Here is a 14479-nt window from a genome sequence, read left to right as displayed (position 1 = left end):
AAGATCCCATCAAAAAATATTATAACATTAATGAATTCAGTAAAGTTGCAGGATACAAAATATATACAAATCAGTGCATTTCTATACACTAATAGCAAATTATCAGAAAGAGAATTTAAGAAAACAATCCATTTACAATTACATCAAAAAGAATAAAATGCCTAAGAATATATTTTACCAATGAGGTGAAAGACCTGTACACTGAAAACTTAAGATATTGATGAAAGAAATAAAAGACATAAATGGAAAAATATTCTAAGTTCAGGGATTAGAAGAATTAATATTGTTAACATGTTCATACTATCCAAATCAATCTGCAGATTCAGTGCAATCTCTATTAAAATACCAAAGGCATTTTTCACAGAACTAGAATAATCCTACAATTTAATATGGAACCACCACAAAAGACCCAGAATACTCAAAGTATTCTTTCTTTTCTTTTCTTTTCTTTTTTTTTTTTTTTTTTTTTTTTTTTGCTGCTTTTTAGGGCCACATTTGTGGCACATGGAAGTTCCCAGTCTAGGGGAAATAGCAGCCTCAGCCTACATCACAGCCACAGCAACACAAGATCTGAGCTATGTCTACAACCTACACCACAGCTCATGGCAATGCCGGATCCTTAACCCCCTGAGTGAGGCCAGGGGTCAAACCTGAATCCTCATGAATACTAGTTGGCTTTGTAATCTGTTGAGCCATAACTGGAACTCCTACTCAAAATAATCTTAAGAACAAAGCTGAAGGCAACATGCATCTTGATTTCAAACTATATTGCAAAGCTATAGTAATCAAAATAGTATGGCACTGGCATAGAAACAGACACATAGATCAATGGAACAGAATCGAGAATCCAGAAATAAACTCACATATATATATGGTCAATTAATTTACAACAAAGGAGTCAAGAATATACAATGAGGAATGGGTAATCTCTTCAATAAATGGTGTTGATAAAATTTGACAGCCACATGCAAGAGAATGAAGCTGTATCTAACACCATATACACAAAAATCGAGCCAAAACAGATTAATAAAGACTTGAACAGAAGACATGAAATCCTAAAACTCCTAGAAGAAAACATAGTAGGTAAGCTCCTTGACATAGGTTGTGGTAATGATTTCTTTTGGATATGACACTAAACACAGAGGCAAAAAAGCAAAAATAAACAACTAGAACTATATCATTCTAAAAGGCTTCTGCACAGCAAAGGAAACTATCAACAAAATGAAAAGGAAAATGTAGTGTACAGCATGGTGACTATAGTTATCAGTACTGTATCATACATTTGGAAGTTGCTAAGATCTTAAAAGTTCTCATCACAAGTAAAAAAAAAGTCACTAAATATTGTGATGGAGGCTAACCAAACTTGTGGTAACCATTTTGCAATATAAACATCTATCGAATCACTATACTGTATGCCTAAAACATATGCAATGTTGTATGTCATTTTTATCTCAATAAAAATCACATTCTGCCTAGAGCTAAATGGCCAGGTTTTTATGCTGCCTCCTTGCTCAGTCAAGAGAAGTGGGCTGCCATGGGAAGGGTGTAACCTCCATGCAGGTGGTTCTTTGCAGCTGATGCAGAAGTAATTGGTGGCTTAGAAGTTGTCTGCAGACCACAATGGGAAGGTACAGTCAAATGTCTACAGGAGTAACAATTATAATTATGAATAATGCTGCTACCAGTATTGAAAAAAATGAAAAAATTAATTTTGAATAATCCAATTTTAGAAAAAACATTCAGTAGATGAACTATCAAGTTCTAAAAAAGTAAAGCTCTAGGCAATGAAAAACACATTCTATCAGAGACCCAATCCTACCACTCACATCATGGAATCTCCATTAACGTCGGCTGGGTCCAGAATTAGGTTGTTTTATGGTGATTAGTGCCATCTAGTGGCACCTTTTGGTATAGCAAACAAGATTTTTAAACTGAGTTTTCTTTCTTTTTAAGGAAATAGTTCTTGTCAAATTGGTATAAAAGGAACAGAAATTATAGGTGCATTGGCAACACTGAAACACTAATTAATTAAACAACATAGAGTTTGTTAAAACAGTGATGGGGAAACAACTAAACATGATCAAGGAGGGACTAAATAACATCTGTGGCCCAATATTTTCCAACCCACATGGGATAGCAGGTTTTCACAAACAGAGTTTACAAACTCTTTTTATGAGAGTTTATTAGAGTCAAGGATTTTAATACTCTTCTCTAACCACCCTGAAGTTACAAGCAGTAGTCATTCCAGTGTGGGGCCAGCTGATATTACTACTCATTTGAAAGGAAGAACGAGAATGTATTAAGAATATTTAGTCCAATCACATTAAAATTAATAACCTAATTCATTCCATAGCCTAGTTTAAATCTTTTCAGCTCCAAATCCTGATTGATTATTCACTTCACTAATGTCTCAGCTTTAGTTGATACAGTTTTATTGTGTCACTGTTCCATTGAAAGTCACCCCCACTCTTTTTCTTTTAAATGGTCACACCCACAGCACATGGGAGTTCCTGGGCCAGGGATTCAATCTGCACTGCAGCTGCGACCTATGCCACAGCTTTGGCAATGCCAGAACCTTTATCCCACTGCACAGGTCCAGGGATCGAACCTGTGCCTGCAATCCACACTGCTGCAGTCAGATTCTTAACCCACTGTACCACAGTGGGAGCTCTGAAAGTTCACTTTTTAATAAAACCTGTTAAAAGGATTCTGAGGTCTATTTTCAGATATATCTGCTTGTTCATTAATTAATTCATCCTGCCAATCCTTTGGATAGGAGAAGGGTATTCCCAAAGAAGCCCTGCTCTGGGAACCATAAGCCCTGCCCTGTCCCTATCCCTAGGAATTAAAGTCACATATGTGTGCAGGTTTCAACTGTCTCAAAAATGAGGCAAGAAATTTACTGCTCTTTGAAATTATGTTGTTATAATATTGAATTATACCATTACTTTGTAATAAGTACACTGTTATTACAATTCTATATTACTTTATTCATAGTATTTTCTACTTAATCATGCACTTGAACTTTGGAAGTTACAAAGGTAATGGGATATTTTTCTCTAAGTAATTTTAATACAGTCTGAAGTTTTGGAGACTGGCAAGGAATCTAAGATAGAAAGTTATACCACCACCTTGTGGCAAAATGACTGTAGAGCACACAACAATTTGTTCTGAAAAAATGAGAAAGCTGGTATCTATTACCTAAGAGGAAAGAGATCTAAACACAGAGAGAACTATAAATGTTTTAGATGTAAAGGAAAATGTTCTTTTAGGTGTTGTTACTGGATTTCAGTAATTTTTTCTTTTTTTTATAATTTCAAGGATGTAAATTTGGTGAGGTAAAATATTACATGCTTTTTGAAGAGTTGGGATCAGTTATTTTATAAAAGATTTTTACTAACTTTCTATTACCATATAATATTTTAATTGTTAATGGCTTATATGTATCACTAAATACAAATTAGATATTTTAAATACTTTTAAATTGATAAAGCATTTTATATCCTTTTTACTACACTGTGTAATATGAATTTCCCTGGGATATTTCTGTAACAGAGCACAAAATATTTTTTCTACATATCACTTTTTTTAATAAAATACAAAAGCATTCACATCTTTATAATACATCACTTGCCCAAATCCTCCAAATCAAGGTGAAAGTAGTAATGACGAGTCTAAATGAACATTATTTTAATTTTATAATTTTGATTTTTTAAACTTGAGGTAAAAGATACAATGCTAGAAATAGGTGATTTTAAGCCTATTTATATGTAGAACAATAAAACTCAAAGACTTCAATCAATTATTATTAAACTTGTTTCAAGATAAGAATCAAGGAGTTCCCGTCGTGGCACAGTGGTTAACGAATCCGACTAGGAACCATGAGGTTGCGGGTTCGGTCCCTGCCCTTGCTCAGTGGGTTAAGGATCCGGCGTTGCCGTGAGCTGTGGTGTAGTTTGCAGACGCGGCTCGGATCCCACGTTGCTGTGGCTCTGGTGTAGGCCGGTGGTTACAGCTCCGATTGGACCCCTAGCCTGGGAACCTCCATATGCCGCTGGAGCAGCCCAAGAAATAGCAAAAAAAAAAAAAAAAAAAAGAATCATAAAGGACACTTGTTCAAAATGCAGTTTACTAGGTCCCCATCCCATATCTGCTGAATTAGAATCTTCAGGTTAGGACTCTGCAAAAAAAATTTTTTTTGTAAAATATACCGCCTGAAGACCGTTGTCCTGTTAACTCATGAAACATAGCTTTAATTCAACTATGAAACCTAACATAGGATACAACAGTACAAGACCAGATAAGTAAGAATCTAAGTGCTGGTTTTCTTATCTGCAAAGAGGGTAGCAGTGAGTGTAGTTAAGTATAGGATGTAAGACATCTAGCATGGTACCTGGTATAAAATAATGCCTTAGGTGATGTTAGCTGTGACTGTTGCTTGTCATCATCATTATTAGTACAGTGATTGCAATTCTTATAACTTATCTATCATTTAAGAAAAACTTATTCACAGAAAAAATATAATTTCTACAGTTATTAAAGCTGTAGAGAAGTTAAACTGTGAAGCAAAAATAAGCCATACTCATGTTTTCCATTTGCTTTCATAAATCTTGAAATAAACACTACTTGGAATTTTGTTTCCTTCTTTTTTTTTTTTTTTTTTTTTTTTTTTTGCTTCGAAGAGTTATACCACCACCTTGTGGCAAAATGACTGTAGAGCAAACAACAATTTACCAGCTTGTTCCTTAGTGACCATGGAGTAGAAAGAGTATTTATATAAGCGAGGAAACACAAATAATTCTACAAATATTGGCCAATAAATATAAATAGTGAATGAATGAATGAACAAATAAGCAAACAAATTCCTAAACAGAGAAATAAAATATAGAAATACAATTCTAACTTGAAAATTGCAAACTTTGAGAGGCAGGGAGCTGCCAACTTACTGTCTGGCCAGCTACTTAAGTTGCTCTGGGTCTGTAGGGAACCAAGTGAAGAGCTTCGATGTGAGATTTGAAAAGCCAATGCTGTCTGGGCATCACTGGTTAGAGGCAACACCCAACGCATCTCAGATCACCCCCCCTAGGTATATGGTGGAAAAGTGTGTAAGTCCATTGATGAATGCCGTAATACATTTGTAGACAGATATGTGATACACAGAATGTACATTCCTAAAATCATCAATGTGTCTGTAAAATACTCTTAGAAAAATGTTAAAAAGGAATTTTACAATGGAATTCCACATTTCCATCTCCCCTTCCATTCTTGACAATTTTCAAAATGATGGGGCAATTGATTTAGAATGTCAGCAGAATATTCGTGAGAATTTTACATTATCTCTATTTTGTTGTTTGAAATGAGTGTTCAAAAATCAAACATTTATCTACTCTGTAGTGGGGAGGGGGAAGGGCCCTCCCATGATGGAGGGAAGGCAACATGCAACACCAGCATCTGTGTGCCCATGTACAGTTCTGCAACAATGTAGCATAACCTGTATCCATGAGCGCAGGTTTATCTCTGTCAGCTCAAAATTTATAGAACACCTTATAAGGGGGACAAAGGAATTTAGATGTAGTGGGAAAACTAACAGGGTATATAAGGTAACACCCCACTGTGTTCGGGCTCAGCCTTTGGACAAGAATCCCCTGAGCCAGTGCCGGCACAAATAAATGCTGCTTTCTGGCAAAAAAGATCTTGGTGTGTCCTGTCTCCCTGTACGAGAATCCTACGACTCTACCACTAATGTGGAACACAGCAATCTTTCTTTCTCTTTTGACAACTTTCATCAGTTCAAATACTGACTTTTCTGCCTATTGACATTTTTTTCTGACCAAATGAAATGAATATTAAAAGCCATTTGCTGTAAAATAATTAAGCAATTTCTTGTAAGCTCCTAGCATCTTCCTGTTTTTCCCTTAGTGAAACTTCTCTGAACTCCCCTTGACATTTCCTGCTTAATTCTCACCCACCAGTATCCAATTATCTCTGTATTAACATATGCACCCAATAATGGCTTCCTTAAAATACATCTCCACTCTAACAATTAGCAGGAGATTACCTGTGAATGTGCGGATGAGGAGAGGAACATTTCCTAATGCGTATTTCTGAATTTAGAGAACCATGATAGTCCAGAAACTAAAAAAATTAACCTAATTCCTGTTTTTTAAAAGACCCATCTTAAAAAATTAAATGCAGCCAGATTAAACCTAATAAGAATATAACAAAGGAAGTTCCCGTTGTGGCGCAGTGGTTAACGAATCTGACTGGGAAACATGAGGTTGCGGGTTCGACCCCTGGCCTTGCTCAGTGGGTTAAGGATCCGGTGTTGCCGTGAGCTGTGGTTGTAGGTCACAGACCGCTCAGATCTGGCATTGCTGTGGCTCCGGTGTAGGTTGCTGGCTACAGCTCCGATTCGACCCCTAGCCTGGGAACCTCCATATGCCACGGAGAGTGGCCCTAGAAAAGGCAGAAAGACAAAAAAAAAAAAAAAAAGGAGGAATATAAAAAAGGACCTCCTGCATAGCAGAGGTAACTTTATCTGAAAAAAAATATATATATATATATTATACATATCAACTTAATCTTCATATATATTTAGCATGTGTAGACATAAAAAAAAAATCTCTTTGCTATACACCTGAAACTAACACATTGTAAATTAATTCCACTCAATAAAAAGATAAAATTATATTCCAGAAATTTAAAAAAAAGAATATGAAAGAAACCTAGCTATTTTATTTGGTTATGTGACAAGGCAAAGCTTTGACAAAACTTATTTGCTATTCAATGATGATTAAAAACTTTTGAAATAAAATGCACCAAGCTGTCTACATATACTGATCAAGTTGCACCTTCGAAAGTTGGTCTTCAGTGAGCTTCTCAGATAAGGAGAAGAAAAAAATACTTGGGGAACAATTCAGTGCACAGTAGCAACTGTGAGGAGATTTCAGAGACAGGAGAGGTCATTCCCCTGCAACACAACATTTCCTTGACATTCACTACTTAACCCAGGATGACTTTCCTCGCCTTCTAGAAAGTTCTCCTTTCTTGGCTACCTTAACAGCCTCTTATCTGATGTAGGGAAGAAAAAGAGTTTCTTCCTCTATCCTTCTCAGTTCTTGACTATGAAAAAAGACACATTAACAATAGAAAAGTATATGAATTTATATATTCTGAGTTTCATGTGGCATGGGAACCCTCCACCAGAAATGAAGACCCAAAAAAGTGGTTCAACCTTAGACTGTTTTTTTTTTTTCTTTTCATACGGAAGGTCCCAGACTAGGGGTCAAATTGGAGCTGTAGTTGCTGACCTATGCCACAGCCACAGCCATACAGGATCCAAGCCACATCTGCGACCTACATCACAGCTCACAGCAAGACCACACCTCATAGTGACACCAGATTCCCGACCCACTGATCGAGGCCAGGGATCAAAGCCATACTAGTCAGATTTGTTTCCACTGCACCACAAAGGGAACTCCAACCTCAGAGTGTTTTATGCTCAGCTTGAAGAAGAGTGGAAAGTCATAGGAAAATGTGATAGGACAAAAAGGGGTATGAGTTTCATGTGGTAAATTGTGGGAAACAGAAAGGCCTATTCAACCTGGTCCCTCCTGGCATCTTGGAGATAAGGATGCACCTTTCCTCTGGGTGTAGAAAGAGGACCCCTAACATACAGGTCTTATGACCTGCTTTAGGGGAACGTCAGAGAGTTCTTTTTCTAGGGATGGAGGAGAATATTTACACAGGTAGTTGTAGAAGTCCCAGTAGGGGACCATAGATAGAGAGGGAAACCTAGGAACTTTGGGAGACCACTGTAAGTTAAAATTGCTCAAAAAAGCCATCAAATGCTGCAGGCTTGCTTAATTATAAAACCACACATAAAAGCATGAGATATGCCTCAGGTCATTAAGTGAAAGTTAAAATGAGGCCTGATTCAAGTTCAGCAAGATAATGATCCTTAGGACCAAGGACAGGAATTTAGGGGAAAGACGACATTCCAAAATGGAGACCTTCATTATATGGAAACCTGAGATGATTCAACATACTTTGAATATGTTATCACCTTTCTGCTGATCTGAATAAGCACCATGGCAGTCCTAGTTAGTCCTCATAGGAGCAAATGCTCTCATACTGGATGCAAAGGAGGAGCTGGTGATGAAAAGCCTGATGTCTACTCCAAGAATAAGGAAGAAGCCAGTCTTTTTTTTCCCCTTCCACTTTTCTGGAATTATAAAAATGTAGCCCACCTAATCCCCTGGGCAGAACCTCCTTGCCTGCTCATATCCTTAGAAGCATCCAATCTTAATAAGTCTTATCTCTGCCCACTTTGTCTCTCGCTGAATTCTTTCTGTGGTAAGACAAAGAACCTGAGTGTCAGTTAAGTCCGACATCAGGCGAGTGATTCTAATTTTAAAAACCACGGATTTGGAGTTTCTGTCGTGGCTCAGCAGAAAAAAATCTGACTAATATCCATGAGGATGCAGGTTTGATTCCTGGCCTTACTTAGTGGGCTAAGGATCTGGCGTTGCTATGGCTTATCTCTAGTTGTTGACCCCTAGCCTGGGAACTTCCATATGCCACGGGTGTGATCCTAAAACAAACAAAACAAAACAAACATAAAAGTGGGTTTAAGTACCAATCTGGGTTTTGACTGGGTTAGAGACAGGTGTGTTTTTTGGTTTCACTTTCTGCATATGCTGTTTCTCACCTTCCCTCAGCTTAACCTATTCAGTATGCCATGGCGTCACATTTTCAGTTAGTGTGTCCTGAACACTGTCAGTAGTTTTGCACGATTAGTGTCATAGTACAATGGCATCTAATTGGTGGCTCCGTTTTCCAAAAGTTAATTGTTCTGTAAACGTCTTCAAAGACCCTGAGAGAGTGATTTAAAATGAGATCTAAAGGATAATTGACAGCAAAGGGAAAAGCCCAGGCAAATGCTGTGGGGCAGCAGGGAAACAGGACAATGTGGAAAAACTACGAAGTCAGTGTGGCTGCAGCAGAGAGAAAGAGGGGAGAGTAAAGAGGAGAGGCAGGGGCCCAATCACAGAATTTTAAAACTAGGAAAGAAATGACAAGATTTCCCTTTCAAGTGGAAGTTTTACTTCAGACAGTTCCTTCTGGCCTAGTGACCATCACCTGCATCTCATCTCATCTTTCCTCCAAATTTCATTGATTAGGTGTGGGCCGGTTACTAATGGGACAGCAGATGCCATGGTGGCAGGTTACCAATGAACCGGGTGGATAGGCTAGACCAAACAGATCCACTTTCTTAAAAATTTGAATATATAAAAATACTATTCCAGGTTATGGGAAGCTATCATGGTGGTTGAGGATCTAGCCAGAAATACCGTAAATGAGCTGATGATATTCATAAAATTATAGGTTTTTTTCCTTGCCTGCTCATATCCTTAGAAGCATCCAATCTTAATAAGTCTATTTCTTGTCTCTGCCCACTCTGTCGAATCAGAGCTGCAGCTGCAGGACTGAACCATGGAAATGGCAATGCAGGATCCTAGCTGCATCTGCGAACTACGCCAAAGCTTTGAGCAATGTTGGATCCTTAACTCACTGAGCAAGGCCAGGGACTGAACCTGAGTCCTCACAGAGATAATATCAGGTCCTTCCTTAACCCACTGAGCCACAGTGGGAACTACAAATTATCATAGATTTTGACTTGGAAATAAAGTTAGGTGGCTTTTACATTTTTGTTGTTGCTGTTGTTTTGGGGTTGCAGCCATGGCATATGGAAGTTCTCAGGCTAGACACTGAATTGGAGCTACAGCTGCTGGCCTACACCACAGCCACAACAACACAAGACCTGAAATGCATCTGTGACTATACCACAGCTCTAGGCAATGCCAGATCCCCAACTTACTGAATGAGGCCAGGGATTGAACCCACATCCTCATGAATTCTAGTTGGATTTGTTTCTGCTGCACCACAATGGGAAACCCCTAAAATTTTTGTGTAAGGGAAGGTATGGGAGAGGACCATCTTCAGGGGAAGGGGACTCTTAAATTTACCAGCACTATGTAAAGTCAGAGATTTTATTCACTATGTAAAGTCAGAGATTTTTGTCTGATTCTAAAAAAGGCACAAATGTTTAATATGAGTTTATTCGCTTCTACTTAATGAGGTTTGTACTCTTTTTTCTTACCTCCACCCACTGCCAAACTTCCTGTTCTATTAAATAAAAATGAATTTCATGAACACAGTGAAGGAGCTCTGTGCCTGTGCATGGGAATCTCAATGTCATTCTTGAATTGATCCCCTTTTATTTGGAAACCATTATTTGGTGTTCAGAGCAGTTCTAAAATGTGTGGAGGGATGTTGTTTCCCACCATGAAGAAATTTTCTAGAAGCCAAATGGGTGTCCTACAGTTCAACTCAATTTTGACACTATCTACACAGAGAAAGCATCGGATTACACATGTTAAATGCTCAGTGCTACCAGACTGCATGGCCTACCAACACCACCCTCAACACACACAGACACACTCAGATGCCAATCACAAGCCCAGGTTATCACCTGTGCTTCTCATTGACTGGCTACAGATCAGCAGTTCCAATGATACCTCTTCTTGAGTGGCTCACAGCTCAGAGAAATATTTCACTTACTAGATTATCAGTTTATCATAAAAGGATATGACTCAGAAACAGCCAACTGAAAGAGATGTGTAAGGCAAGTTATGGGAGAGGACGTGGAGCTTCCCTGCCCTTTCTGGGTGTGCCACTCTAGAAACTGAACAGGGCCCTGTGGGGCTCCTGGGCACAAACCTTTTTGTGTCCCCCCTTTTCTTGTTTTTAAGCAATAAGTTCAGCCTCCTTGACCTTCCCTGAGTTCCAAAGGGTAGGTTCAAACAGTTGCTAATGAGAGAAGGCTAAGAACAGTTAAGAAAAAATAGTACAGTCTTGGGGCAGGGTCCTTGTTTCTCCTCAAGGAAAATACATAACAATATCTTTGAGTCCTTCTGCAGAACTAAAATTCCCCAACAAATGAAAACCAGAGAGGAGGACCTCCGGAACCAGTCCTTGGGCCCCTAAACAAAAACTCTAAAGAAGAATAAGAGCTTTCACCTACCCTGATCCTTATCTGTGGCTCACAAAATAGAGAAGTACTTCCTATTCTCTCCTAAAAGAGGGCACAGTATTTAAGGCTTTAGCCTGCTGTGGCCTCCTTTGCCTGGCAAAGCAGTAATGTTATTTTTTCTCCCTCACCCAAAACTCTGTCTCCACATTTTTATTTGGCACCAGTGGACAGAGGCTGAGTTTTGGCAACACTCTCCCCAAATCTTCAAGTGTTCACCAGCTTGGAAGCCGTCGGAACCATTGTTTTGAGTTTTTATGGAGGCATCCTTAGGTGCACATGATTGATTAAAACACTGGACATTTGATGATTGAACTCAACCTTCAGGACTCTCCTCTTCCCCGAGGTTGGAGTTTGGTGGGGGAGGGAAGGGAAAATTCCAAGGTGTTAATCAAATTGTTGGCTCAGCTGGCAACTAGGCCCCATCCTTTGGGTCTTTCCAAAAACTATGTCATTAACATAACAAAAGACACATTTGTTGTCCTTATCGCTTAGGAAATTCCAAGGGTTTTTAGGAGCTTCACATCAGAAACAGGGTTGAAGATCAAGTATATATTTATTATTATAAATCACAATATCACTTTCACCAAAGCAGCTTTCAACATTACTGTATAGCTTGGGAACCTCTATGAGGAAGTACAACTTGATTTAGTCAATCAAGTTTTTGATGCTATAGTTTACAGAAAAAAGCAAACTTGAATTGTGGTTCTGAAGTCACCTGGTTCAATTTTCTCCATCAGTTGACTTGAACTTCACAATCCTGTACCCTTACGCACAGTTTTGTTAACTCCAAGAGCTGGCTACAGCGTTGTGTAACAGACCTTTACAAACAGTAAAGTATGAAAGAATACCACTCTAAAGAAAAATTCCACTAAGGTAATTTTTAAGTGCTTGACATCTCTGTCACCTGGCAATTTTAGTTCCTTTTACATAAACTGTGTTCAAGTGAGAGAATGTTATTTTAACAGTAAGTCATAAAACTGGATGTGTGTTACCAAGCTGGAGGAAAAAAAATTCCCAAAGTAGGAGCCAGAAGCCTTCTTCCCTTTGTTGGGCTGCATTTGGCAAGCCTACAAGGCCTGGAGCTTGCCCGGCTTTAAAGATGCAAGAAAAAGTCCAGAGTTGGCAACAGAGATACAAATGGTTTAATGAGGGGGGAGCTTACCCACCTGAAGCAAGGTCCTGGAGCAGCACCCCACCCCACCATGTGTGGTGGACAGGGGCCAGACCATGGCGGCAGTTTTCACTTTCAGTGATGGGAGAGGGGAGATTGCCAGTTATAGGGGGAATTCTGTCAGGTTGGCTCATTAGCTGCCAGGGAAACCAGCAGAGGGACACGCCCCTCACAGCCTCTTTGATTACCTATTACCAGCTGGGGCCTGGGGCGTTTATATAGGAAGGTTGGTTATGTGCTTAGGGAGCAGGTGAAACAGGAGGTTGGTTATGTGCTTAGGGAGTTGGTGAAACAGGCATTGGTTGAGCAGGGGACGTGAACAGCTATCTTGTGTTGCCTGACCATACACACTCCAAGCAGACAGAGGAAGTTTGCCCAGGAATTTGAGTAGCCCCAGAGAAAAGCTCTAAAGATGGCAACATCAGGATTTCCACAAGGAAATGTCCCAGCCAGATCACTCTGTGTGAAGACCACAGTTAAAAAGCCTCATGTGCTTTCAGGGCTTGCATTTGGGTTTTAAATGTACTACTCAAATCTGAGCAAACACACAAGTAACAAAACCAGCAGGAAAAAAAAAAAAAAAAAAAAAACCTGTTAAGCAGAGAGAAGAAAAAATAATTAAAATAGCATAAATATCATTGGAATAAGAATATATAACAATAACATTTGAAAAATAGAGGGTTTTTTCCTTTTTTTAAAGTTTTATTATAGTTGATTTACAGTGTTGTGATAACTTTTGCTGTACAACAAAGTGATTCAGTTATACATATACACACACCCACTCGTTTTCAGATTCTTTTCCCATGTAGATTATCACAGAATATTGGGTAGAGTTCCCTGTGCTATATAGCAGGTCTCTGCTGGCCAGTCATTCCATATACCACAGTGTGCATATGCCAATCCCAACAGAGGTATTTGAAAATTGAAAATATGAGAGCAGAAATGAATAAGTCAAAACAAGATTTGGAATACAAAGTTAGCAATTCTCCCACCAAGTTGGGCAAAAAAGCAAACCAATGGGAAATAGGGAAAAAAGAAACAGTCCAAGAGATCCGACAGAAATTTCTGAAAAGAAAAAAGTTCATAGAGAAGATAAAGTCATGAATAAGATAATTTTCAAAAATTTGCAAATCTAGAGTATATGAATTCCCATTCAAAAGGGATTCACACATAGAATGCCCAACAAAAAAGAAGGAAACAGAGCCCATCAAAGTACCTGTCTGTGAAATGACAGAGGAACATTGACCAGGTGAGAGAGAGAGCTGCAGCTGAGGCCTCCACCACAGCCATAGCAACATCAGATCCTTCTGAGCCACACCTGCAACCTAAGCTGCAGCTTGTGACTCCGGACCCTTAACCCACTGAGTGAGGCCAGGGATTGAACCTACATCCTCTTGGATGCTATGTTGAGTTCTTAGCCACAACAGGAACTCCATAAATTTGACAGAGGAAATTTGAGCTCAAAGTTAAACAAAATGTTCTATAAGAAAGGAAAAGTGATCATAGTATATTGGATTCAGTCGGAAAAAAATAAAATTTGACTCTTACTGAGTTGAAAGGATGTGAGTGTCTGAGTGTGGTGGGGGTAGAGAAAGGGTTGTGAAACGATGCAAATCCTCATATTCCAAAAAGGGGAGTTGACCGATCATTTCAATGGGAAAATACAGAGAGTAGAAACATGTATAGGCAGGTTATACAGAGATTCTGGGGTAAATGGTAAAATATCAATTTGAAAAACTCAAAGTGGTTGCCTAGTGGAAGTAGGAAGTGGGATGATAGAACATTATAGAACCACTCGATACTTTGAGCATTGTGCCAGCATTTCTGTAAATATAAACTTCAGGTAAAGGGAAGAAAGAAAAAGAAGTGAAAAATAAAAGAATCTGGAAGACGATAACAAAAACAGATACTGCACATTTCTCTATGGCTTGAGTATGCAGCAATTAAGCTATATCATATTTATAAGAAAAGACATATTTTAAAAATTAAATGTGCACATAAAGAAATTATGCACAAATGCACTGGCCTGGCCAGCCAGTGCTAGAGTGGTGATACTATTATCAGCAGCAGGTTTTGGACAAGTTTAGGAAAGAAAGCAACCTTCTTGTTCCTTTAGTTTTATCATTATGGGATTATAATTCTTTTTCTTTTAAAATAGTTTAGAGATAGAGAAAATTTCTGTCAACACTATAAATACTACCCTCCTCTCTTTC

Source organism: Sus scrofa, chromosome 9 (assembly GCF_000003025.6).
Source record: "Sus scrofa isolate TJ Tabasco breed Duroc chromosome 9, Sscrofa11.1, whole genome shotgun sequence".
In the NCBI taxonomy this organism is placed as follows: Eukaryota; Metazoa; Chordata; class Mammalia; order Artiodactyla; family Suidae; genus Sus; species Sus scrofa.
The sequence above is the reverse complement of the archived record's forward strand: the minus strand, read 5'-3'. Positions refer to the sequence as shown.